Source organism: Aphelocoma coerulescens, chromosome 1A, assembly GCF_041296385.1.
Source record: "Aphelocoma coerulescens isolate FSJ_1873_10779 chromosome 1A, UR_Acoe_1.0, whole genome shotgun sequence".
NCBI classification, from domain to species: Eukaryota; Metazoa; Chordata; class Aves; order Passeriformes; family Corvidae; genus Aphelocoma; species Aphelocoma coerulescens.
Window position 1 is genome coordinate 43,807,209 of NC_091014.1, and position 27,044 is coordinate 43,834,252.

The following is a 27,044-nucleotide window of genomic DNA, read 5'->3' on the forward strand; positions in this document are numbered from 1 at the left end:
ATTACAAAAGAAATTGCATTCATGACTTCCCCATGATGTTTCAAAACAAAAAATACTTTGTAACAGGTAATTTATTTCACTGCAGCATTAGGTGGAAAATATAACTTACCTGTGCTCCCAAGGTAAGATGCAGCTTTCTTTAGAAGTCCTAACATGCAAGTCAGCAGTGACTTAAAGAACGAAGACTAAAAAACTGAAGTGAAAAAAGCAAAGGGAGTAAACAAAAGGCTTTCAGTGCTAAAATATTTATTATTTTAATTATATTCAGGGAGATAAATAATTGAACTAAGTCCTGAAACACAATAGAAACTCTTCAGGAGATGACCCTTTTGTCCAGAAAGGGCTCTTGCAGGATGATGACTTGAAATGTTTCTTTTTTGTCATTATCTGTGTAATTTAGGGAAATTGAATGGATTTTATGTAAATACATATTGTTTCAACTAAAAAAACAATGATTTTATTCTTCTATATATACTGACATTTCCACAGTGCAAAACATCATGACATATAATATCCACCCATACTGATATTGTCAGATGGCAAGTCCATACACACCAAGATATTCTTGTTTAATTTTAGTACCCCAGTGAAAGTGACCAATAAACACTTTAGGGAAAATATAGAACATTTTACTAGAAAAGACATATTAAGTTACAGAGCAGATCATGTTTACTTCATTTTTACTTCCCTCTCTACTGGGCACAGATTTATACTATTTATATAGAAATCATCATTGCAATACAGCCTTAAAGACAGGATTGCTTTGTTACATTTCCAGGAAAAACATTTTAAAAACGATGTTTCATGCTTTTAGCAATTCCCAGTTTAAACAATTACATGGCAGGAAAGAGAGACAGGTACAGATGCAGGATCAGTGCCTTTCTTCATACAGAGCTAGCTGTGGGAGATGTGGGAAATAAAGAACAAGGAATAGCTACATTTTCAAAGATTCTGGAGTTAGGTATTCTTGCCCTACAATGTCTCTCACTAATCAGTCTAAAGAGGGCAATTTTAGATATCACAGCAAGTGAACAAGCCATCTCCAGCCTTGAGGTACAGATTTCATTATATTTGACTGTAGTTGCACTATAGCTGGATGAAATATTTCACGCCATTTCTGAACACACTCAGTCCATTCCTAAGCAGCATGATAAATTGAACTGGTAACGCTTAGTTCATTAATTCTTTATAAATACATATCAGATGTGATTTTAGGATATGAATGAAAAATTTCACAGAGGTTTCCTTCCTATCAATCTTCTCATCAAAAGACCTTCCATAAACCTCGCAGCAAGAAAATAAGTCACCAAAGAAAACCACAACTAGAGTTGCATTAGAAGAAATATTAGACATAAAATTCAAACTATAATGACACAGCACATGATCATCTGTCTGTTTCAGCTATCCAACTGTCTTTTTTTCCTCTCAGATCTGCTAATATCAGTTAATTTACATACATTTTTGAAACATAAGTAATTATTTGCAGTGTTCGTTGTTATGTTCGGAACTAACTACCCAGACATTAAACATTTCACTTGTGGAATTTCCATATCATTCAATGGAAATACAAAGGCAACAATATCTACCTTCTACCTTTTTACACCACTAATATGAAGCTTAAATATATACATGACGAGGCAGACTTTGCCTTTCCCCTGGTATTTTCACTTCTTTTTTACATTATGAGGATTCATTAAATGCATGTAATAACATAATCTGTATCTCTGAAATACCTGAAAGAGGAGTAATTTTCTGAGTGGTAATCTCTAATCTTTCTGACTGTCACAGTCCTAACACAAAAGAAGCTGCTTTTCCCCTCCCCCACTCAATTAAATGAATACAACATCTTTAAAGAATGCACAAGTAGGTTTGGGAAAATTGTCTTATTTTTAACTTTTATGAACTTTAAATTCATATTCTGGACAACACATTTTCAACCAAATAACTATTATTTTAAATCTGATTTTTAAAAAGTTCCTTTCAATTTTCCAGAGCTTGCAAAAGGAGAAGCAAAATTGAATGGTCAGACGAGAGTCTACAGAAATTTTTCTTGAAGGAGGAAAAGAGCATCCAATGTCATAGAATTATAGAATGACCTGAGCTCGAAGAGACCTTAAAGATCATCTCGTTCCAAACCCCCTGCCATGGGCAGGTACACTTTTCACGAGACCATGTTCCTCATAGCTCCATCCACCTGGCCTTAAACACTTCCAGGGGTAGGGCATTCACAATTTCTGTCCTTGGAACAGAGTTAATAATTTTAATTTTCTACTTTAAAAAAATAAATTCCAAAGCAGAAGTAATAAGGGAGCTGAACAGCAAACTGAACTGAAAGGTTTCAACACAAGTCTGCCTACATTAGTGAGGGGGTTCAGCTCACCTTTGGAAGCTCCACTTGCTACTTCCCCTGCTCCTTATAGACAGACACTCAGAACAAACTCATCCCTAAATGGATCAAAGGCAGTAGCATAATGCCATGCCCAGGCTGATCCTGCCTATTCCATACAGCCAGCCAGGCTGGACTTCTCACCCCATGAAATATTTTCCATTCCTTGAAGCCAGTGAGAAGCCAGGAACAGTTCAGCCACTGAAAAAGCTGTATTACTGAACCTGCAAGCCCCATATCACCCCAACACCATCTTCTGCAGTTCACCTCTCTCGCTGGCACTGGTGCCACTCCTGCCACCACCACAGCCCATCACCTGATACAATTCCCCCACCTCAGAGGGGCCCATCAGGGATGTTTACAGCAGGATCTCAAGATGATGGAAGAAGGATGGAGCTGCTTAGTGGGACTGGAGACAAGGAGAAAGAAAGATCAAAGAACAATTTTGAGAGTGTTGAAACCACTTCATTCTGAAAAGAAATGTACTAATAATACAAGAAAGTATTACAGATGTATTATTCCAGGTGTTCTGTTGTCAAATTAACTCCCTAGCTGACATACAATGCTTGTATAGTGCACCAACTGAGAGCTGGGTTTTTTTTAAACCACCATGAAGTGAAAATCTAAGGTATACAAATCAAAGTGCAGCAACATCTTAACCATTCACATTTTCAAACACAAAGAATAGTTAAGGAGCTGTTTTCTTAAGCAGTGCTCTTGATTGATGGGCTACATGGAATAAGAGTCTATTCTCTGTCTCTGGAAATAGAAATGTTTATTTTGCAGTTACTCTGATTTCTAGCCTTCACAGCTGAAGTCTACAAGAGATGCTTGCCCAAAATGAAATGGTTCTGTCCTTCTCCTGAAATGTCTCATCTCATGGGCCTGTGAAATATTATTCCCTCCTGTATTAAAAAAATACGACAAAATATTGATTATATATACATTTATATATATATATATATCTCCAGCTAATAAGAAACATGACAAAGTGTAAACACAGGGACAAATCTAAATAATTTTTCCCTCTCTAAATCCTTTTTCTGCTATGCTATAACTCAGCACTCCTGAGCACTCCACCACTCAGCAAAATATAAAATGCAACAAGCATTTCTAGTGAGTCAACATGCAATTTTACTTCGCAATCTAAACACACAGTCAGTAGTGACTTGAACCCTTCTAAGCTGTCACAAGTACATCTAGCTGCATAGAAGCCAAAAGTTTCTTATTCCTGGTCTTCAGCTATCCTATCCCAGCCAAAAAATTACACATATGATGTTGAATAAATATTCAGATAGAAATTTCCATTTTAGAAGAATAATTCTTTTTGGTAATTGATCCCGTGCAGAGCTATGGCTGACATACAAAATTCATTGCAAACCATTTACACACACAACTCCATTTTCATTTGGAAAAAGAAATAGAAATATGGTGATAATGGAGTATTTTAAGAAGCAGAATTGGGGGTAGGGAAGGAACACTTAGTTTAACTGGACTTAAAAAGCACTTTAAAGCTATATAACATGTAAAAACCAACCACTTTTTAATATTATAGGGTCTTTGATATAAGGTAAAGCATAAATAATATTTGTCAGAAAGATTCTCACTGCCTCCACTTTTTTCAAAACATTTTATTGTATCAGTGTTTTACAATTAACATTCCTATGGTTGTGGGGGCACCTAGTGGCAAACTGAACACATTTATGTATAAAGTAGCTGATCATCAAGTATCAGAAACCTGTTTTCAGAGAACTATTCTCTTACTTGAATAAAAAAACACTCTTTGTGTAAGATTAACTTCAACACAAAGCGACATCAAGAAAAAACAGCTGGACATAACACACTGGCAACTTCCCTGACTCCCCCTCCCTTCCTTCTCCTGTCTGATATGTGTCTACAGGAGCTGAAAAATAGACTTTGAAAATAAAATCCCTTTTTATCCTGTATGCCCTGTCAGAATTCATTACTCTCTGAGCAGCTTCTTTTAGACATTTCACATGAGAAGGGCTTAATGTTTAATGCTAAACTTACTTATTTGAAGATATTTCATGCTACACTGGATTTGGATTTAGCAGAGGGATATGACAGAGCAGTAAAATCACAATACAAGCAGAACATAGCAATTCAACATACAGCAGGATCAAAATGCAAATATCATTCATATTACTGGTCCTTATGTGGTTGTTATGATGGCACTGGGTATCCCCACACACCAGGAGGGAATATTTATATTGAATCCAGCTGAAGCCTGTTTCTGTCTAAGCCCATTCTATTGCCTGTCAGTTTTTATACTCTATTAGCAACTTCCTCCATGCTAGTCAGGCTAGCTCAGGAAAACACTCACATTCTCCATTAACTTGGGAAGAAAATAAAATAAAATATTCAATTACACAACCAGGTGATCCACTCAACAGGTACAGTCAGCTGATCTAAACCAAAGTTCACCCTCCAGTCCTCCTCATGCTGACCTAAAATCAGCTTTCTCTGAAATAGCTGTGGTCACTCCTTGCTTTCTTCCCTGAGCTACATGAGCCAATTGCCTGCACCCACCTCATCTGAGTAGTCTTCCACAGCAGCATGATTGGTGTTCAGTCATGCCACCATCTCTTTTTCCTTGCCTCCATTAGGAGGGGACCATGCAGGGGCAGACTGCCCACTATGTCAAAGCTGTGCTCAGATACCGTGAGGAGATCATCTGAAAAAACAGTTTTCTCTTTCATCCCAAGACATGCAACATAATTTATGCAATAGGTACAAAGTTCAGGAGGAGTTTTTCATTTGCATGAGTTTCCTAAAATTTAAAAAGAGAGATATTTAAAAATATGTCCTCATTTCAAAAATCAAAAATTTTATATGAACAGTGAATGCCTCTCTGGAGGATTCTATTCAAATTCTATATGCAGCTTTCCAATAAGCTTCTTCAGTTGTCTTCCTTAAGGCTTTCTCCCTAATCAGTTGAGCAGATTCGTCTGTCAAATTGTTTTTCCCTTCCTCGTTTCTGTCCAAGGCCCATATAAAAAAAACAGTCAAGCAGTCTGGCTAAGCCTTCATTCTACAGAGCAAAATCCCAGTGCTCCCAGAGATGCACCATACAAGGATGTTTTACTTGCTCCTCACAGAATCCTTGGCACTAAGTTTTGTCCTGCACTTTATTTGATGGCACATTCTGGATGCCAAAGACACTGACATTCTGATTATTAATATTTTACTATTCAGAAGCCTCATGCTCTAGCCTTATCATTACAGCACTAATTCACAAATGCCAGCTCTAACTATGTTTTTTGGGTTGGTTTGGGGGTTTTTTGCTTGTTTTTTTACCTATATATATCCAGCAGGAAGAAATATCTTCACACTATCCCCACTGGGCTGTGCAGATCCTGAACAGAGTCTTCAAGGCTAGTAGTAGGCAGTGCAGCTCCTCTCTAGAGAATTGGAGAAATAAACAAATAAAGCAGATTTTTCCATGGGACTACAGCACAGTTTTATGATGCTTAGGAACAGAAAAGACAAGGTAAATTTACAATCTAAATCCAAATACAACTCTGTCTTTTGATCTTGTACTGGTGCCTCATGGGGTACACCTGCAGAAGTCAGATGCTTCCCTAGGAGTCAGTAATCACCTCCCAGCAGCCACAGAGCTCTGACCATTCAACCTGCTCCTCACAAGAAAGAAGAGACACTGATCCTACTATCCTCAACGACCTCATGTAGCTCAGTCACCAACATAATTTTGACTAACAACTCTTATCAGCTGGATCTCATTATCAGCTACAGAGAAGTTCACTGAACTAATTATAGATTGCAGATAGGAATCACTTGTTCATCTTTTTGTCAGGATACAGAAATGTTGTGCAACTCTGTTGCTGTATTGTAAGTTTCTCTCTCCACAGAACTGCACATTTTGACATGTCTCACTTAAGCCAGCAAAATTTTTTTATGTACGGAAATGGATTCTTTTGTTCAAATTATTCTATCAAAACTATCTCTCACCAATACAATGAAACATTAGAAACTTTATCTAGGACTTTTCTAGAAAAACTGACTACACTCAAGTTCTAAAAATCACAAAGTCAGTCTTCTCCAGCCCACATTAGGAGACCATAAGTGAGTAAACTTATTAACATAAACAAACACAGGAAGAGATTAGTCAATTAGTCAACCTGATTTTCAGTGTTTATACAGCTGTAAGGCAGTAATTTCCATTCATGGATGAAATAACTAAGATATGCTCAGCCAGAGAGGGATGGCCATAAATGTACAAAATACAAATATTTGAGTGAAAATTTTGCTATAGTTTATATATATAAAGACACTGCATTACCTCATCTGTGGCAATTAAACTGTTTTTATTGTATCACTATTGTAGTGCTGAAAAGATAGCATTACTCTCAAAGTGACCTGAAAAATACCTGCTGTACAGTTTAAGTATTAGAATTAACTCTTTCCCAGATTATTTGAATCAGAGGGATATCATTTCACAATGGCAACAGAAAAGGGAAGTATTATTTTTACCTATTATGATGTACAAGTGCGGAAAATCACAGGAAATGAAAATTATAAAACAGATGAACAAACTTAGACAATTTACTGACATACCACAGAAATTTCAAATGTATTCACAGGGTCTCTATTCAGTATTACTAAAAAGGGTTTTGTCATTGTCATCTTTTCATCTTTATTCGTCCATATCTAGATCTATTTTCTGTTTAAGTGACGGATCTCTCGTACACCCTCTGCATTGTCCTCATGCTACAGTCTTATCATTTCAATTCAGAAAGCATACAAGGTAAAGTCGACTTTCATCCTCCAAAACTAGGATACCATGATTTTTGAAGACCACAGATCAATAAGGCATTCTGGTAAGACTTATTTTCAGCACTGAGGAGTTATTCTGGAGCATTCATTCACACATGGATCAGGTCATATCCTAAAATGCCTTTAAAAAGATGATAGAACTTCGCTTTTCTCTCACAAGCAGTCATCTGTATTTATTGTTACTCCAGAAAGTCCAGCTAAGTTCACCCATGTCAGAACATAATAAGTATTCTCCGGGTTCAGGGAATTTGTACATCTAGCACAATATTCTGTCTCAGAAAACAACAACAGGAGATTTCAGGGGAGGAGGCAAGCCTGAAAACTTTCTTGTGTCTGCTTCCCCTCTACTTTCCCAGAACCTGCAACTGCTATATTTATAATACTAGAAGGTGCACCCTTATCTAATCTCTTATTTTCCATTAGAATAACTCTTTTCTAGAAATCTGCCTAATTTTTTTTTAACTGATACCTTCTTCTTCTACAGCCTGCTGTGGTAGCAACATTCAGAAGCTTACTGCCTCATGTATAAAGAATTGCTTTCTTCTGCCTATTCAAATCCACCTTTTCTAGTTTAAGTGCCCTCTAATTCTTGTATTGTGAGTCTTAGAGAATAACATCTCCAAATTCAACTTCCTCCTAAGACTTCTCTAAACTGAGAGGTCCCTGTCTTTCCTCATTGCCTTTTTCTAAATGTTCTTGACCCCTTACAGAACTTCAATTCTGTCTTGATCTTCATGTCTTCCTTGATACTCAATATCTTGCTGACCATTTTGGTTGCTGCTGCATTTTAAGACAATGATTTCAGATAACTTTAAAAATTACTCTAAGATATTTGTTCTTAATTGTAAATATCAATTCAAATTTTGATACTGCGTCAACCTGCATGCATTCCTTATATTACTTACCTTAAAGTAGTTCAAAGTGAACCTCAGCTGCCACATTTTGTCCAATCTCTGTTTTGTAAAATCTTACTCGAAGCCCTTGCCACTGACACAGCATTTGGCTGTCCAGCAAAGTATCTGCTGCACTTTGTACAATAAATCTAGCAGCCTTCATTCTGCTGGGGGGGACTTTTAACTGCTTACTGAGCTAAAAATTTATTAGGTTTTGGAACTTCTTAAAAATTTCATTTCTCTTTAGAAGTTATGCTTAGGATTGTTATGCTCTTACCCAGCTCTACACTGACTGGGTTAGCTACTAATACATGGGACATATCTGATCATATCAAGACAACAAGGATAGGTTGATCTGAGTTGTTCTGGACCTTCACCAATACATGCTTCCAGTGCAAACTGCCCATTTTGTTGACCTTTGTTCTTACCTGGGCATGGTAAGGTTTCATCCCTTTATAAAGGTCTTTCTAAGTCTGTTCACACTCTTTTTGCACAGCCTTGAGAGGCAGGCACACAGAAAACCTTCAGACATTTGCCTCTAGCAAACCTGCAAACTGCTCTTCCAACATGTAGCACTGTATATACTCCCTGAGTTCTCCTGTACTTCAAGGAGTTCTTCCTTCTGTCCCTGCTGAGCAAAGCTACTGTGCAGACTGCCTGGCTAGCTATGGTTTCATCATCACTCAGCTACTGCTTTTTATCATTGTCTGAACAAGCTTAACATTTCCCCTTAGAGGGTTCCTTAACTCAGAGACAGGGGAGCCTAGTTCCAGCTATCACTCATCTTACCTAAACATCTGCCAAAAATTGATCACAGCTTTGCTATTTAAATTAATTATCATTCAACAGTTAACATAATTAACAGAGATACAAGCAATCTACAGCCTGAAGATGAGCTGACATTTCAGCTTCTATACCTTCCTTCCTGGGCCGAGTTAAGCATTGCCCACAATCAGCCTGCCCCATTTTGAAATGTCTTTGAGACTAATATGGTTCACTCAGAAAGGTTTGTCTATGTGATCTTAAAATAAATGTTGAAATTTTCTTCAGGATTTATGTCAACCAGGTGCCAGCCATCAGTTTCTGGCTTCCCTCTCCCATTGATACAGACCTTTTCTAATCAGCAAATATCTGAAGTCCATCAACCTACAAGTCTGTATGCCTGGGTGACACACTGTCTTATAGCACCTTTTCCTTCTGGCACTGTACATGCATGGAAAAGGCCAGGATCTAAGATGCAGAAAGTGAATGTGAGAATATAAAGGAGTATTATTTCAGGGAAGAAGTAGTGGATGTGAACTAAGATCCCTTTGATTTAAGCATGTTGTGGGAGAATAGGTAGAATCACAGAAAACTACTCTCAGCCATGCAACCTGGGAGCAGAAAATGAAAACTCCTAGCAAAAGATGTTGTCTCAAGGAAGCTTTTGTAAATGCAGACAACTGACACAGACAGGTTTTACTAGAAGAGGATTAGAAATATCAGGTTGGCCAAAGCACATATTCATATCCAGAGGAGAAAATCTGCAGTCAGCCATTAAAAAGATGTGTATGTGTCAGACAGAGGAAGAACATGCTTCCAATTTCTTGCTTATAATCTGTTTCTGTCGAACGCACAGATGGATCGTTACTGGGTTGCAAATGAAGACAAAAGGACAAGAGTTGCCTAAGTTTGAAATCACCTGACATGTTCCTAGGGCACATTTTATAAAATTAATGTGACATTTTCTGTTGACTAAATCTTCCAGCAAATTTTCTTGCCCCACTGAAAGGGAAATAATCTGCTACAAGAGAGTAAAGGTAAAATATTGATCCTTAGGTCCTCAACTTGCTGACATTTAACTCCATCCCTGTATGCTTTCCTAACTGTAGTACTGAGAACTACTAAAAATGATACAGTTAAACTTGTATATGTGCAGGTCGTATTAGATTTTATGCCATTGTTTGAAACCTTTAAAGTCTAATTGAAATTATATTATTTGTAGATTTTAAAAGAGAAATACATAACCTTCATTTAAAACTGCCCTAGGAAAAAATGTGTCATCTTAAGAACATATTTTTCACTAATTTAGATAAGGAGGGAAGCAGGAAGTGAGGAAAAATAAGTGATTTTTTCCAGTAAACAACAAATTTTCAAGGAAAACTAAACCAACCAGTTTTAAGTTTTTTTAAACTGTAAAAAATAGATTACTTCCTTTTCTTTACAACTAATTTTGAAATTGATTTATTATCAAAGTCTTGTGGTTTATTTTGTTAAAATATATCATTTCATCATGAAACTTATTAACAAAGCCCTGGATCCTGCAAAGATTTATGTACATGCTTAGGGTTACAATATTTGGCTATTCTCATTGACTTTGATAAACCTTTTCAATATCCTCGATTTTCTGTGTCTACGCACAATGTATATTTCAGTGTGTGAATGTAAACTTTCTCTTCTTACATTTTTAAATTTTCTGCCTCTCTCCAGTGTTAATCTTTTCAATTCTGAAGCTGGATAACTCTATGCATCACTTTTTTTCTCCCCTCTAAAACCTTTCCGGAAGAACTAATGTAAATCAGAGAAGTAGCAGACAAATAAAGGATAATTTCTCTAACACTGACAATGATCTAAGAATACTGTTAGCAATACCTGTAGGATTATGCAATGCCTTTGTGAGTAAATTCCGCAGCCCAATCATTCTGTCTCAGAACTAAAGCTGCAGCCTCCTCAGTTATTTATAAAACAAGCACAAAACCAAAGATTTTTGTCCTCATTTTTGCAGTAAGATATGGATCTATGGAAGTTAAAAATACCTATAATATATACCTTACATTTCAGATATATCTTTCTTTAAAAATTGATTTCATGTAACTCATATGGTGTTTTTGAGTGACAAAATAACTACTGTACTATTTCCAGGGAAAAAAGTACTACTATCCCATTTGTCCGCTTAAACAAGATTATTTCACTTGCCACCTTTGGTAAGATTGCTTCACTCAGAAAAAAAAAAAAGAGAGAGAGAAAGAGAAGTCAGGTTCATAATTTTGCAGGGAAGTAGAGACACTGTATCTTAGTACAGTCTTCCTACATCTAATTTATCATTAAAGAGAGAACTGATAACAAAAGTTTTGTCATAAAATTATCAATTTTTTTCATGGTTAGGCTTTAACTTAGGATTCCTCATTATCATTAAACTTAAGTCTTATACAAAAATTCTCTATTATATTACTTCTTTAGCCATTGCTGTTTTCAATTTCAGATTTATGGTTTATACTGGTTTTATATGGTTTTTGAGGTGGTACAAATGAAAGACATACCACACATAAGTGAACAAAAGGACATGCCAACATTTGGAAAAAAGCTTCAAGTTGAGACTAAAAACATAAGATGAAATAAAATTAGTAGATTTTAGTTCAATTTAAGTCTTAAAGCAATTAAGACTGGATTACAGGAAGATTGGATTTCCAGAAGTGTTTGAAGAATGATCTCAGGCACATGGTGTGATTGTTGGGGTGTCCTGTGCAGGGCCAGGAGCTGGACTCGATGATCCTGATGGGTCCCTTCCATCTCAGAGTATTCTATGACTCTACATTTCAATTTTTTTCTAATTATTGGTCTGACATGCAAATTCCTTATTTTGTATGCATAGTACACAGAACTCCTCATGTGAAACAGAAAATACAGACAAAAGATTCTCTCTTTAAATGTAGAAGATCAAAACTATAAAGGTTTAACAGCAAGAACATGAATTCTTTTTAAAGATTTCCTTAATGAAATTCTATTTAAAGACTTTTTACCATTTCTGTATTGAGAAGCCTGCTTTTGTCTAGTTTTTAAGTGGCCAACACAAAAATACAAATATTTGAAAATAAAACCAGATTTTATAGTACAGTATCTCTTGTATTCTATGCTGTTCAAAGTATCATTCTGTAGCTTATCTTCTCAGCATTCAAACATCTTATACATAACAATAATAATGGCACCCTAAAGATCTACACAAATAGTTGGATTTGTCTTCTACTTGAAGACATTTTATTCTCTTTTTTTCATATTATATTTTATTTCATTCACACTGAGTGATTTCTGGCACACATCACCTTCTTTGAGACAGAAGGGATATCATGACTGAGTCATTTCTGCCAGTGAAAACTTTCTAAGAGAAGGTCTGTTCACTAGCCATTTGTTTTATTAACATTCTTTGTGGGTTACTTATAGATGAGGAAAGTCAGGCAGAATCGTGGATGTTATTGCGACAGCCCTCAGCCACTGCAATGGATCTCATAAAAGTATCAGTTAAACCAATTTTTAGGAATTTGCACAGCTGCAGTGAGTTTTGGGGGGCTACAACATAATGACTAGATGTTTATTTCAATCACTAGCTTCACACCCACAATGTGGGAACTGAGCACAAAATTACAGCTGAGTAAGAGCAGTTGAAAGTCACTCCAATGTGATGAGCAGTCATAGTATCTGTAGTCACAGTCGTATCAGTAGTTCTCCAGAGTCATGATTTATATATGTCTGATCATTTTCAGTAGATATTCAGGCCGAAGTACAGCAAATTGAAATGAACTGACAGTTGTCTTGCTCTGTAAGTTGCCCTTTATATGCTTTGAACCTGGTCTCTGATGCCAATTAGAAAGTACTACTAATGCCTAAACAGGAAGACATCCAAAACAGTCAGTGTTATTTCTCCGTATCATAGTTTGGACACCTTGGACATAATGAAGAGACTTAACTGCTAAGAAATTACGATTAGTACTAGCATCTGCGGGGAAGAGACAAGAGTCATAGATCTTCATTTGCTGGATGAAAAATTGAAATTGTGTAAACACTGCTAAAATAGTAAATTTTTGCGTCTCTTTTTTTTTTTTCAAATTGTATTGCAGTTACTTAGTGATATAGGAAATCCTTCTGCTTCGGCATCCTGGTTTATAACTGTCTATTTTATCTGGAGTATTGTATCTGGACAGAAACTGTAAGAGAATAAAAGAATAATAAAGGGGTGGAGGAGGTTTGCTTTCTTTTTATTTACTTCAGTAGCATTTGACTATTCACTGGGCTGCTTTTATGTACTAAACTTTGCAGACCATGTCAAGGCAGCTTGCAAACATCTCATTTTTTATTTAGGCAATGTATGCTTAATGACTTTTGTGTCTGAAGTTTCATCTGAATTAAATTGTGTGTAATGCCAGCCTTGGTTTCATTTCATTTGGAATCTGGCAGAAAAGAAGTCACAGAGGGGAAAACAACAAAAGCTCACATTCTTGGTTTATGTCCTTTCTCCCAGCCACATTTGAGGCAGACTATGAATTAATTATGAGTCCATATGAAGCCAATAACTTTGTGACTGAGGTTTTTACGTATTCTGATGTTTTATTACAATATTATACTCTGTGATTGTATTTCCCTTGTTTTTGCTTACATTCAGAGTTGCAAAGATCGATGTGCTTGTGTTTCTCAGGGTTTTTTTTAAACAGATGAGTTATTCGAATGTAGTTAATTTTAGTGCTAAATATGTTCATTTGGTACACATTCAAGCAGTTGCTCTGAAAAAACAAAATTAATAATACCAAAGGGGAATTCTGAATAGCTTATTTAGATCTAAAAATCGCTATTCCCCTGCAGGTCCCAATGAGCCATGGGAATTAATACTTTCTTTATCTCTGGAAATAAATAAAGACCTGTGACATTAATTATGGATATCTTTATGGAAAGTATAGATCAAAAGAGAGTATATACAAATAATTATACAGCAAATGTATTCAATACCATCCCAGAAACAAATGTTAATCACACTGTAACTTCACAAGACAGCAGTAAAAAATTAGGAAGTTATTGTTAAAAAAGAACATGAATCATTGAATAAATTATCACAGTGCTACAATGTTTGTTACAATACAGAGAAATACTGGAGACCTGTGTCCAAACTCAGATGCTTAGTATACAAGTCTATTTACTCAGAAGGGTTTCAACCCTTAGAAGTAATTTTCTCACAACTCACCAAAACATCTTCATCTAAAAGAGGTAGCAATATCATTATAAAACCTAACAGAAAGAATATTGAGTTTACATGGGGTATCACCGTGCCTCTGCAACATCAGACCCTGCTCAGATTCTCTGCCTTGTCTCCCACAGTCAGCTCCTCCTAGGTGGACTCTGGTACCGCGACTCTCTGCGCAGGGCTTCAGCGAGAGAGCACAGCTTTGCGGCCAAGGCTTAAACCTGACCAGAATACTGTTGTTAAGATGAAAGAAAGTTAGTGAGCTGAAGTCACTTCATATAATGAAATTAAAAAAGGAGTGGACCTGTTGAGATAGTGAGTGGCTCAAGGATTCAGGAGCAAAAATACTCACATGAAAGGATATAAAGCTCCTTAGCTGTGTTTCTCCTGTTTTCATTGTGCAGAGTAAAAGACCTCAAACAAAAGTGACTTGGTGAGCTGGATTACAGCTAAGATCCTACCATAACCTGCGTAGGACTTCAAGACTTAGCAGGCATTTGAGTTTGACATAAGCTAAATGTAACATTTGATATCCTGTCATACTGAGGAGGTATGATTTAGACATCCTTTTTGAGCTTGGTTTCATAAATTCAAGTTCTGTCTCAAGGAAACGATATATTTGATTTTTAAAGAGAAGCACTGATAACATTAGAATGCCACAACGCTAAAAGCAGAATCTTGCCCAGCCTGTCAAGGACCATATAGCAGAGGACAAAGAACAGCTTTGCGATAAGATGCCATGAAAATACAGGATTGTGCTTGAAGGTGGTATGGAAGAAAATTACACTGAAAAATGCCTTAACTGTCTGAAATAAAGAGGATTTTTTATCCAAGTTTAAAATATGCCTGTATATTATTTTCCAAAAGCCGAAATAACATGCCAGAAGATTCAACTCACAACCATAACAGCCTAGACAATGTTTAGGTGGCCCCATATAAAAGGGGGCAAAATATTTCATATTTTGGCCAAAAAAACCCCTTCCTGGTTGATGTATTTGATTTTGTCAAGAAGCTTTGAAAGTGCAAATGAGCCACTGAAAAATTCAAAATCTCAAACCTTTGAATTCAAAAAGTGACTTAGAAGTGAGCTAGAAAAAAGGTCTTATGAAGGAATTTTCAGAAGTGCAGAGATGGGCCAGCAAGGAACTCAGCGATTTATGAGGAAAATACTGAGATAAAAGGGTAAAATCTTCAAGGGGAAAAAAAATGAAAGCAGAGAATAAGACAGCAACTCAACAGTGTGAAGAATAAGCCTATGCAAAAGGGCCTCTACCTCCCCCACTTGAGAGGCAAGTGTTGGATTGGCAGACTTCTTCATTGGATGTGGTGAGTATATTAATAGTAACCAATTAATCTTAGCTATCTAGCTCTCTGTCTTGTTGAACCATCAATAAGCAATTGCTGCACATCCTCTCTGTGACTGGTAAAAGATCTCAAAGTGACTCAAAGTGAGTGGAAAGAGAACTCTCAGCAGAGTGTGCTAGTGACCTGGCCAAAACTTATTTTCCCAGAAGTTATCTCTGCATTATTTAAAAAAATATGAGATAACAAAGCCATATTTTCAATATATATGTTTTTTGCAGCTGTTGGGAAATAATCTGAGAAGGCAGTAGCACACTGTCACTACATTATCCTCCTACAGCAGTCAGGCTCTGAAAATTGATTGATTAGCTCTTATCAGTCCGTTCAGAGAGTGCTGAAAAATGTTAGTGGACTATTTTCTGGATAAGATTCTACTTTCTGAAATTTAAACAGAATCATGTCTTTTGCTGAAGAATGGTCTGACTTCAGCACTGAAACTCCATGGAGTAAACAGAGATTAGATGTATTTATTGTTTCCCACCAGCTCTAGATCTGGGCTCCAACTACACTCGGAATTTTTAAATTTACTTTCTAAAATTCTTAAGTTCCAAGTCTCCCAACATATGGTATAAAGATACTCATCAGCCTTCATAATTTACCCCAAGACAATGAACCCTATAGTTTAGGAGTTCGAGTGTGTGTAGTTACTGACCAGATTGGCTTAATGGGGCCTTGAGGGGGAGCCACAGGAGCAGCGGCTGAGGTCACTTGGTCTGTTCAGCCTGGAGGAGAGGAGAGTGAGGGGACACCTCACTACAGTCTACAGTTTCCTCATGAGGGGAAGAGCAGGGGCAGGCGCTGATCTCTTCTCTGTAGTGACAGTGACAGGACCCAAGGGAACAGCCTGAAGCTGAGTCAGGGGATGTTTAGGTTGGATATTAGAAAAAGGTTCTTTACCCAGAGGGTGTTTGGGCACTGGAACAGCTCCCCAGGGAAGAGGTCACAGCACCAAGCCTGACAGAGTTCAAGAAGGGTTTGGACAATAGCCTTGAACACATGGTGTGAATCTCGGGGATGGTCCTGTGCAGGGTCAGGAGGTGGACTCAAGGATCCTTGTGGGTCCCTTCCAACCTGGCATATTCTGCAATTCTGTGATTCTTTCGGACACAGAACAACTGATAGGTTTTGCTAATTTCAAGGACAAGCTATCAACACAAAGACAAATATATGTGGTACACATTGAAATACACATAGATAAAAATGTCTTCAGTAGTATTAAAAGTCTTGCTTCAAATTACAAAATCATGAAGGTAAAATTAACAAACAAACAAACAAACAAACAAACAATCCCCTGCAAACAAAAACAAGTCAACCCTCTTTATTTCATAGAAATCTTAAATATTTATTACAAATCAGTAGGATTGAATCACTTGGGGAATCAATAATTAATTAGTAGAAATATTTCAGATATCTTATAAATATCAAAGGTTTTTAATAATTACTTTACAAATTCAGATCAGCAGAAATCATGATGGCTTTAAATATAGTGGGAGGTGGAAACAAGCTAAGAAGTTGAGAACTATAAAAATTATCAAAAATGAAACAAATACTTTTTGATCTTATGCTGTAGTCTTGTTATGGTGGAGATTAATATTATAAGCATGATCCAGCATGGATCTTTTGATGCTCACTGCAATTAACAACAAAGCTTTTCCCAGCTTTAATGATCCAGAACCAGACCCATGGAAATGTCACAGTATCGATCATATACAGTTCAAGTATCAATAAAGCACTTCAAAGCAAGGAGGCCAGCAGTTGCCATAAGAAAGTAAACTTGCTTTTGAATCTTACAAGAAAACATATTAATGATTTCCAAAACACCATTTTATGTGAGCAAATTAAAAAAACTCTAGAGAACTAAGTTCAACTCTAAAAAACAAAACCCAACCCACTCCATCCCAGGAGACAGAAAAAAAACCACAATAAGCCTCACCATGTATTCTTAAAGAAAAGGCCATTGTTTCAACTTTAGTCAATTTTGGCCCCTTGTAACTATGAAAGAAAGCATAAAAAAGGCATTTAAATTAGACAATATTAATGATTCCCTGATTCTGACAGTTCTGCAAGTGCAGTGTTATCTACAAAGAGTTTTTTTAACTATATGCAAAAATAGGAGTTTTCCTTTTAATTCGATTGCTGTATAAATGCCATGAAATTTTCTCTTACAGTCCTTGATACTGATGTTTCCATAATGAAAAATGCAAAAATCCTCAAACATCGGAGTAGAAAATCTTGTCCAAATTATAATCATTTTATTAAAAACCGAAACTTGATGATCCTTACGGTCCCCAACCCAAACCATTCCATGTTTCACTGAAAAATAAGCATGTATAGTCACATTATTCTCTCAGTGGCAGAAGACAGAGAACAAATTGTGAATAAACAGTTCATTGTCAAGTATGTGATTTCTTGTTTAATATAGATATGAAAAAAATCCTGTGAAGCTGTAATGGCAGGAGTGGATAATGCATTAATTTGCACCAGAACCAGATGAAAAACAGATCCTGAAGAACCAAAGGCATTATCATCAACTATCCCTCAGAAGACATTAAAATCCTATGCTCCATCCCAAGTGAAACAAAACACAAGGATAGAACTTTCCTGCATTTTTTTCAGACATCCAACAGCATAAGCTATGAGACTTCTGAAAACACAAGTATTCCTCAGATAAATCATACATGGTAGTAAGTTCAGCACTAAGTTCACCTTTGATCTGTACATACTTAGCAAACCTGAAACATCAGATGTACTCAGCATGCAATAAAGAATCTCTCAGAAACTGTGTAGTATGTCTATCCCAGCCTATAAACACCTCCAGTCAGTACCACAGGCAGTAGACAGAAGGATTAAAATAGCTGGGGGAAGAGAAAAGAGCTGGTAACAAGTGCATAATCCTGTAGTGAGGAGCAGAGAATACAGAAGTCTGGACATTTATTCTAACATGGAAAATCCAGTCTACTTGTCACTTTATTCAGTTGCCAAAAAACCTCTTTACTAGCAAAACATGTCTTGTTACAAAAGCATGCAATTATATATTACTTCTTTGCTTGCAAGAGGAGAAGGCAAAAGCATTTTTCTCTACCACATGCCATTACATCCCAGTAGTTTCAATTTACACCTAAAATTTGGAATTTATCTACATTTCTTCATACAAAATTTGTAAGATCTTAATAAATGGACATATAATTTAGACTGCATGCTGTAGTCTGCCATGTTTAGTTAAGAAGTGAATGCAATTAACTGTAGTATCTAGCATAGATTCATCCTGTATATTTATTAGGAAAAAGAAGAAGAGAAAATAGAGCTAAACTAAAGCAGCTGGATAGAAAGAAAAATTAGTCCTGGTCATATTGGTAGTACAGGATGGCTCTAACTTTGATAATTCAGGAAAGCCACAGTCTGTGGCCCACCCTAATTCATCATCGATACTGATGGAGAAAAGAGCGCACTAAGATGCTCACTGCATCAATGCATTTAAGAGGCAGCATTTGACAGGGGAGTTCCTGCTGGAGTCCCCCCACAGCTACTATTTCCTATTTCTTGGTGAGAAATTTCACTCTGTTGTAGAGCTACGTCCTGGTTCACAGGAATATGTGGGTTGTCCCTACCTGGTATAGAGTGAACTAAATCTTTTGCCTCAGCTGTCTCTGTTTCACCAAAGAGGATGTATTGTGCTGATTACCTATTCACTAGATAGTTTTGATTTCCTTCATTCTGAACAATTTACACTTCTATTTTCTCTCCATCTGTATTTTGCAAATGATTGAACACAAGCATCCTACTTTTTTCTTTCCCCATAATTCATCAATGCTAACACTTTTATTTCCAGCACATTCCTTTGCCCACTGTGGATACCATGCAATGAAAATTAGTCTTAGTCTTCTCAAACTCTAAAGCTGACATTATATAACAGCATTCTGCTCATGAGTGATTCATTCATAGAGCAAAGGCTGGCTGGACAGAAAGAAATATAATTGCAATGATTGCCTGTGAGACCTCAAGAGGCAGAACCTTGCAAGACCTGAGATTTTAAACTCATGAAAGATACAGCTGAGTCTCACAGGAAAAGATCAGGCAAGGCCAGAGAGGATTGGCCACAGAAGAAATCTCCTGATTGTTGTTGAACGATTTTCTTTTGGCAAAATGAAGATTATTTCTCATTTATTAAGTTCTGATGTGATGGTGACAGCAGATATTTGCCAAAAGTTGGGTACAATAGCGCCTTCTCTACTTCAATACAGAGTATCAAGGGCAGAGGATAGTGAGAAGGAGTAAAACTTTGACCACTATTTAGCATCTCAAAGTAAGTGATTATAATAGCAGGATTTGTTTGCATGCGATTACAAATTATAAATAAATAGTTATATTCTGTTTCATTTTATAGCTACTCTCTATGATTTGTTCTAGCTTTTAATCTTCTTTCAGAAATAAACCAGCTCCTAAAAGAAATGGACATATATAATTTTTTTGCTGCCATCTTGTGCAAAATAATGTTTTGACTGCCAAGAAACTTGTAGAACAAAGGAGGAACAAGAGTCTGAAAAAATACCAATAAATATAAATTTCCTATAAATACTAGGAAAAAGTAGGCAAATAACTACAAGGGAAAAAAGACCCAAACTCCTTTGCCTAATTCTGTTTCCTGTTCCTAAGTCACAGTAAGTACTTATTATCTTCAAAGAACCCACAGAGATCCTCAATCTCAGAATGCATTTCCAGGAAAAGCTCCTTAAAATCTCAAATTGATCAGAAAGTTGAATACAAAAGGTAATCCACAGTACCAAAGAGAAGAATTACCAAGAAAGAGAAGATACTTCCAGCTTCTGTAATAGGTAAAGAAGCTCTGCTGCTTTCCTCACATTCCATGCGTAAGCAGATTCCCATCCAGCTGTTCCTGAGGACTTTCCCCAATATATTTTCACTGCACCTACATGACATCTCAGATGCCTATTGATGCTCAGGGTCTGTGTAAAGCAGAAATTGCCAAAGGGTCAGGTAGTACATAACTCAATACAATTTGACTTATCCTGTGGATTTTTTTCACTCAAGGTAAGTCTCCCTCAGCTATTTTGACTCCAGCACTTCCCAAATAACTTCTGTGCTTCATGCTTGGTCTCTACCTGGCCCACACCCAGCATTTTGGTTATCTTGTTTATACTTTGATTAGCAGGACTATGTTGTGGTTTTGTTCCAGAAATGAGGTTGTATTTTCATGATTGCTAACTCCTCATAGTTTGTGGGAGGTTACACTGAGACCTCACTCCTTTCCCATCAGCCTGAGCAGTACTTTTGGGTACCTCCGCATCACCATCCTTGGATCATGCCTTGGAGAGTGACTGTAGGCTGCTGAAGCCTTTTTCCCAGCCCAGAGTTTTCCCTGTCTAATTTACAGCTCACACAGTAAAGAAAACTCTTCTTTTAAGACCTGGATAAAATCCTCCCTGATGCCCCTGAGAGTGGTATAGCTGCTCTACAATGCTAAGGGAAATTCCTGGGGCCAGGTGAGAGAGGAGGAACTAGAGAGTAAAGCGTCACCTTACAGGGAAAGTACCATTTACCCTATCAGCTTCACATTTCTAAAGTTAAATTCCATTAGATACAGAAAACCTTATGCAAAATAAGAAAGTCTTGTGCATTTCCCCCCAACACAGCAGAGAGGCAGAGCAGGACACTGCCAGTTCTCATGCTTCATTAACAAGTTTATTTTCTAAACTCTACTAAGGTACACCTCAGCAAACCTGACTGTATGCTCTGGATTAGCCACGGTACTGCCAATAAATTAATCAGAAGAGCGGATTTTGCACAGGAGTAATAGAGAAGTTAATTTGATTCCTTCTCATTTTTGAATATTGATCATTCCTTGGGAAAGAAATATAAAACCAAAAATTTTATATTTCTGGAGGCCTGGCTGATATTTTAGTGCCAACAGCTCACAAGACAGGGGGGTGGGGATGGGGGGGAGGTATGGGTTTGTTTTTTTAATGGGTTTTTAATAAATTTATATATATTTATATATATAAAATAAATTTAAATTACATTATTCAGAGGTAACAGTTATACTGTATTTACATCCTTTTGCAAGAGTAATCAGTAGGATGTGTAATCAGCAGGAAGAGTTTCTTGTGACACCTGCTTTTAATCATACTTATAGGGCATGACTGAGCAAGTTATGATGAGCAGGCTCTCTCCTGGACAGTACTCCTCCAGGAAGTAATTGAAAGTTAAATTGCAAATATAACTTGTGTTACTATTGAGTTATAAATGTATGCAAAGAATCATTCCTTCTTTAATGCTTTAGTAGCTGACAAATTTCTTTTATGAGCAAGCACTGGCAAGAAGTATTGAGCAGGGAACCTCACAGAAGACAGGTGCTTAATCTGCCAGAAAAAAATGGATCTAGTTTAATCTTTGTTATTTGTTTTACAAGCAGCAAACTGTTACACTGCAAAAGCCCAAGAGGGTAAACTCATCTCTTAGCAGTTGCCTGCTAGAGGTAGAAAATCTTCATCCATGAAATCTAGATAATTTATCCATTTAAATATCTTTCCTTGCTGACTGTTCTAGTATTAAAGTTTCTCTACTTTTTGGTGGAAAACAAAAATTTAAAAATCTCCATGCTACCATATATTTTGCGTTTTTTTTTCCCCTGTGAGTTATTTGCCCTTTGTGTTGGCCTGCACCAGACAGTCTGTGTTGGTTGTTTGGTGTGCTCAACTCACAGGATACTTTGCAGGCAGGAAAACCAATTAAAAGCACATGTTAAAGAATAACAAGATCCCAAAACATTGAGCATTTTTTGACAATAGCTGTAAGGTTAGATTCTCAGGAAGCCTTCAGTTCCCTTAAAAATAGAATATTTAAACAATTTTATTGGACTGAGATTAGCAACTTAAATTAAGGCAGTTATCTTACCAGTTCTCACCCTAAATCAGAGTGCTGACCTATTCAGAGTACAGCTATTTATCTGATGATTTTTAGGGTAATTCTAGGAAAAAAAAGTTCTTCATACATCATACAGTCTGCAGTAAAACCTAGGCATCTGAGGCACAGTTCTTTGAGAGAATTAAGGATGTGTCACCTTCCCCTTAGTATTTTCTCCTCTGATAACCTGCAGCAGAAGTGAGTAATTGTGAGAGCAAGAAGGGGGTCACGCTGATGATAAAGAGGACAGGTCTCTGCGGGGAAGACATTCTCTCCACGCCTGTGCTGGACAGCGGCTGGTGCAGTGTGCTTGCAGAGTCCCAGACCAAATTTCAAGCTGTGCTCCTTGGGGGGAAGCCTGATTGCAATACAACTGCCTGCCTGCCTTGCAGGGCTCAGAAAGAAAAGCTAATGATAGACATTGGGAAGAATAATCTGACCTACTAATGCACCTTACAGGACTCTAAATTATCTGCAATTACAGAGGGGAAAAAAGGACTTGGATACTTCTGTGAACAAGTCAATAACAGTCTCTGCTCAATACATGGCATTGATCAAAAGAACAAATGTTAGGATGCAAATAGAGTGATGTTAAAAACAGTATTGAAAGTGAACACCATTACATAAATCAATGAGAGAGCTTCCTCTGAACTACTGTTCTGTGCTGACCACTTCATCAAAAAGGGATGTTGAAGACAGTTTACAAACAGACAACAAAGATGAAGAGATGCTTGGGTAAACATTGATTATGTGGAGAATTAAATGACTTACAGTTCAGCTTTGAGAGGTACTATTTCAGGTGCCATGAATAATACATTCACTAAATTGAACTCAGGGAGAGCTGGGAATTTTCTAACAGTCCGATTCCAGTAGAAAATATTAATTTGTCAAAACAGAAATATTCTGTCAGAATGTACCATTTCAAAAAATATTTCAAAGGAATAACAACCAAGGTTACTCCATGGACTTTTCTCCCTTTAGAAAACTGATTTGTTTCCTCCAAGTTGTTTCTGGGATCCCAACTTTCTGTGGCAGATGTGCATCACAGACCTCCTCAGACACAGAGCAAGTGATAATTTAGCTTCAAAAGTCCAGGGCAAAGCCACTGCAGGAACAACCAAGAATTTCAAACTCAACATTTCCCGTGATCTGGGAGCTCTAGATCCAATAACACTGGGTTTGTAGAAAGGCAGAAAATCCTAAATCTCCTCAAGTTGAATTGCTCAGGATTTCACTAGTATGAGTTGATCACACAATAGCCTTCATTTTTAATTTAGCATGCTCCTCTTCATAAAGGAAATGAGGCACAGAGACCTTAGACCATAATCCAAGGGGAACCAAAGTGTGCAAGCACTGGGCCACCATTCTGAACAGTTACTCCTGAAAAGCATCTCGGTTGAACAATGACAAAGTCATGGGGCTAGTTTTAGGCAGAAGGCCTCCACTGTGCCCTTCCATATCCAAAGGTCTCCTGTGTCCATTGCTGGTCATCCCCTATCCCGAGGAAAATGTTGCTTCACAAGTTGGACATTGCACTCTGGACATGATCACTGATCAGCAATGACCAAAGGAATTGCAGAGACACTGAGGATGTTTGTATTGGGTTTGTATGGCCTGGTTTTGGTAGCAAGGGGATACAGGTATGGCTTCTGTGAGAAGCTCTCAGCCAACTCCAAGATAGACGTGCTGCTGGCCGAGGCTGGACTGCTCAAGAATGGAGGTAACACCTCTGATAACATATTTAAGAAGAAAAAAAAAAAAAAAAGGTGCTGCACAGATATAATTGTGAATAGATAAGAAGCAGATCCTGGACAAGTTCATAGTCAACTTGCTATGAACTTGGGAGCTGATCATTCTTGCAGTCATGGTCCTCTAGCTCAGGGCACTGAGACCCCCTTGGTCCTTTATCCATGTTGAAGACTGAGGCAAAGAATGCATTAAACACCTCTGCCTTGTCTCTGTCCCTGTTTGACAACCATCCTCATCCTGTAATGGGCTGATGTTATTTTTACACTGCCTTTTGCCACTAATTTATTTGAGAAGAACTCTTTTTATTGTCCCCCCACGTTCTGTTGAGCTTCATCTCCAATTGAACTTTGACTACATTATTTTTTCCCTACAGTGGCAAGCAACATCTCTGTATTCTTCCCATGTCACCTGGCCTGGCTTCCACTGGACGTTCACCTTCTTTTATTTCCAAATGAAACCTCTGTTCAGCCAAGCTTGCCTTCTGCCTCATGTGCTTGACTTGTGACACTTGGGAATTACTTGCTCTTGTGCTCTTATGAGGTGATGTTTAAAAAGTGACCAGCACTGATGGATCCCAGCACCTGCAAAAACATTTTCCCAGGGGACATTACTCACTAATTCCCTGAGCAGCCTGAAGTCAGTTCTCCTCATGTCCAAGTCCAGGGCTGATGTTTTGCTGGCACTTTTCCTCCTGCCAACAGAGATTTTAATCTCGATCACTTTGTGGACGCTGTGGCCAAGACAGCTGCCAATCCCCACTTTGCTCACAAGATCCACTCTGCTGACAAGCAGCAGATGAAGGAGGGCATCTTTCCGAGTCAGATCCCTAAGGACTTGTTCCATAAAGTTGTTATCCAGGTGTTTTAGGAATCTTCTGGCCCGGGTTGTACCAGCTTTTCGCAGCTTCCAGCTAATATCTGGCAAGTTGAAGTCCTCCATAAGGACAAGCGAAGTTGACTTGGAAGTGTCCCTTAGTTCCTCAAAGAATAATTCATTGACTTCATCATCCTGTCTAGAAGATCTATAGCAGACTCCCACAGTGACATCTGTATTATTTGTTTGTCCCTTGATTCTTACCTAGAGTCTCTCAATTGTGCCACTGCCAACTGTGAGCTCCATAGATTCTATCCCTTCTATTACATACAAGGCCACCCCACACCTCTTCTACCCTGCCTATCCCTCCTGAAGAGCCTTTAACCATCCAACAGGGCACTTCAGTCACAGGACTTAACCCACCAGGTTTCAATTATGCCAATGATATAAAATCTCTGGGACTGGGCCAAAGCTTTGAGTTCATCCTGTTTTTTTTCTTCATGCCACCTGCATTATTGTATAAACTTATCAGGTGTGCTACATTGTAGCCAACACCTCCTGAAGCAGATTGAGGTATCCCACTAGAAGTGGTTCCCTCAAGTTCTGACACACCATCTCATTGCTCATACCTGGGAAGAACGGTTTTCTCTTTCTCCCTTCCAAGGTAGTTTAAATCTATCTCTGTCAACAAATTTCAGTGGCTCCTGCATACACTTTAAAAAAATACACACATACATACATGTATATATACACACACACCATCAGGAAGCAGTATTTTCAGGATATTAGCTCTTTGCTACCACCTGCCGGAAGTTTACATAGGAAAGAGAGGGTTTTCTCAAGACCAGTTCTGTTGAGAGACACATCTCAAATTCTTCAGAGAAGAATGATATGATCTGGTGAGCAAAAACCTATTTCCACTATGTAATCTAATAAAAAGTGGTTGATAGTCTATTAAAATAAATCTTAGGTACTGCTATTCCTTGGCTTTTAAATAGAGATAGTATGTACCATCCTAAGGACTTTAAAATAATGGCTTTAAAACAGCTTTTTCCAGCAAACCAAATGTTGGATCACTCATGATAGAATAAGGGAGGAGAGTCTGCTGTGAAGCCCTGAGGTGTGTCACTTTAAAATAGTGCAGTGCACTCTAGGGCAAATAAAACAATAGTAAATCAAAAGAGTTCATCTATTGTGGCTATTTATTCTACAGCAACTTCAGTTCAAGCCATGCTGGTAGTTTTTCTAGTGCCTTAAATCAAACAGCAGGTATCTGTGGCCTGAAGTTAAGAAATGCTAAACATCTGCCAGTTTCCAGACTTGAAACATATTTTACTGTTAGCGTACCAGGAACCTCAGTGCCACTGTCGTGTGGCATTTTCATGATGAAATATATCATTGTCATTTCACAAAATGTTAAACAATTCCCTCTCCCCAGGATCCAGTTTTAAGTAATTTACAAAATATTTTGAGTATAATATTTTTCAATTCCTTATATTGCACACAAAAATACAGCTCCACGCAATTCAGTTTTATTTTTTAACAGACCCAAGACTTCTCTTGACAGCCGGCAGTATCAGTGTGCAGTTCAGCAGTCCATTCATCCAAACTGTACTGGCACTATTCTTGCTGATGTGTTTTGACCTATGAGAAAGAGCTACAAATGTAAACATAATGGAATAAAAATAATAATCCCTCAAAACAAATATTTAATTTCTGAAGGTTAATGGTCTGGTACTTATGAGCACAAACTATTTAAGACTTCCCTCTTCCCTTCATCATCAGGTGCTCCCAATGCCAAACAGAACAAAGGTTTTGATTGGCACTGGACAACTGAAAGCTAGTGCAAATAATGCTTTATATAACTTTCAACTGATTGTTGCATTTCCATAATTTATTTTTCCTCCTACAATTTTCTACTATATTTGTCCAGTTTGCAAATTTTGCTTCCAAAGTTAGTCTTGCAGTATTTCACATCCTCATCCATCTCCAAGAGCAATATCAATTTGGCAGGCTGTAATGCATATTGCAATGAAAAGCCTGGAAGCCACTCTGTTGTGATCAATCAAAATACACTTGAATTCAAGAATATCAGTAATTGTGTGGAAGTCATAAGGAT

The 27,044-nt window shown here is 37.4% G+C and overlaps 1 long non-coding RNA gene across 3 annotated transcripts; it reads right to left on the reverse strand.

Moving 5' to 3' along the window:
• Window positions 1-271: 271 nt before the first annotated feature.
• On the reverse strand, window positions 272-6,096 carry LOC138102122 (uncharacterized). Of its 3 annotated transcripts, XR_011147325.1 has the most exons (4): window positions 5,908-6,096; window positions 5,705-5,808; window positions 4,937-5,177; window positions 272-3,291 (listed from the first exon to the last, which is right to left on the reverse strand). It is a non-coding gene; the product is annotated as an uncharacterized lncRNA (long non-coding RNA). The 3 variants fall into 3 exon arrangements; XR_011147329.1 differs by lacking the exon at window positions 272-3,291 and having other exon boundaries at window positions 3,422-5,177; window positions 6,007-6,096; XR_011147319.1 differs by lacking the exon at window positions 272-3,291 and having other exon boundaries at window positions 3,422-5,177.
• Between the last annotated feature and the right edge of the window lie 20,948 nt (window positions 6,097-27,044).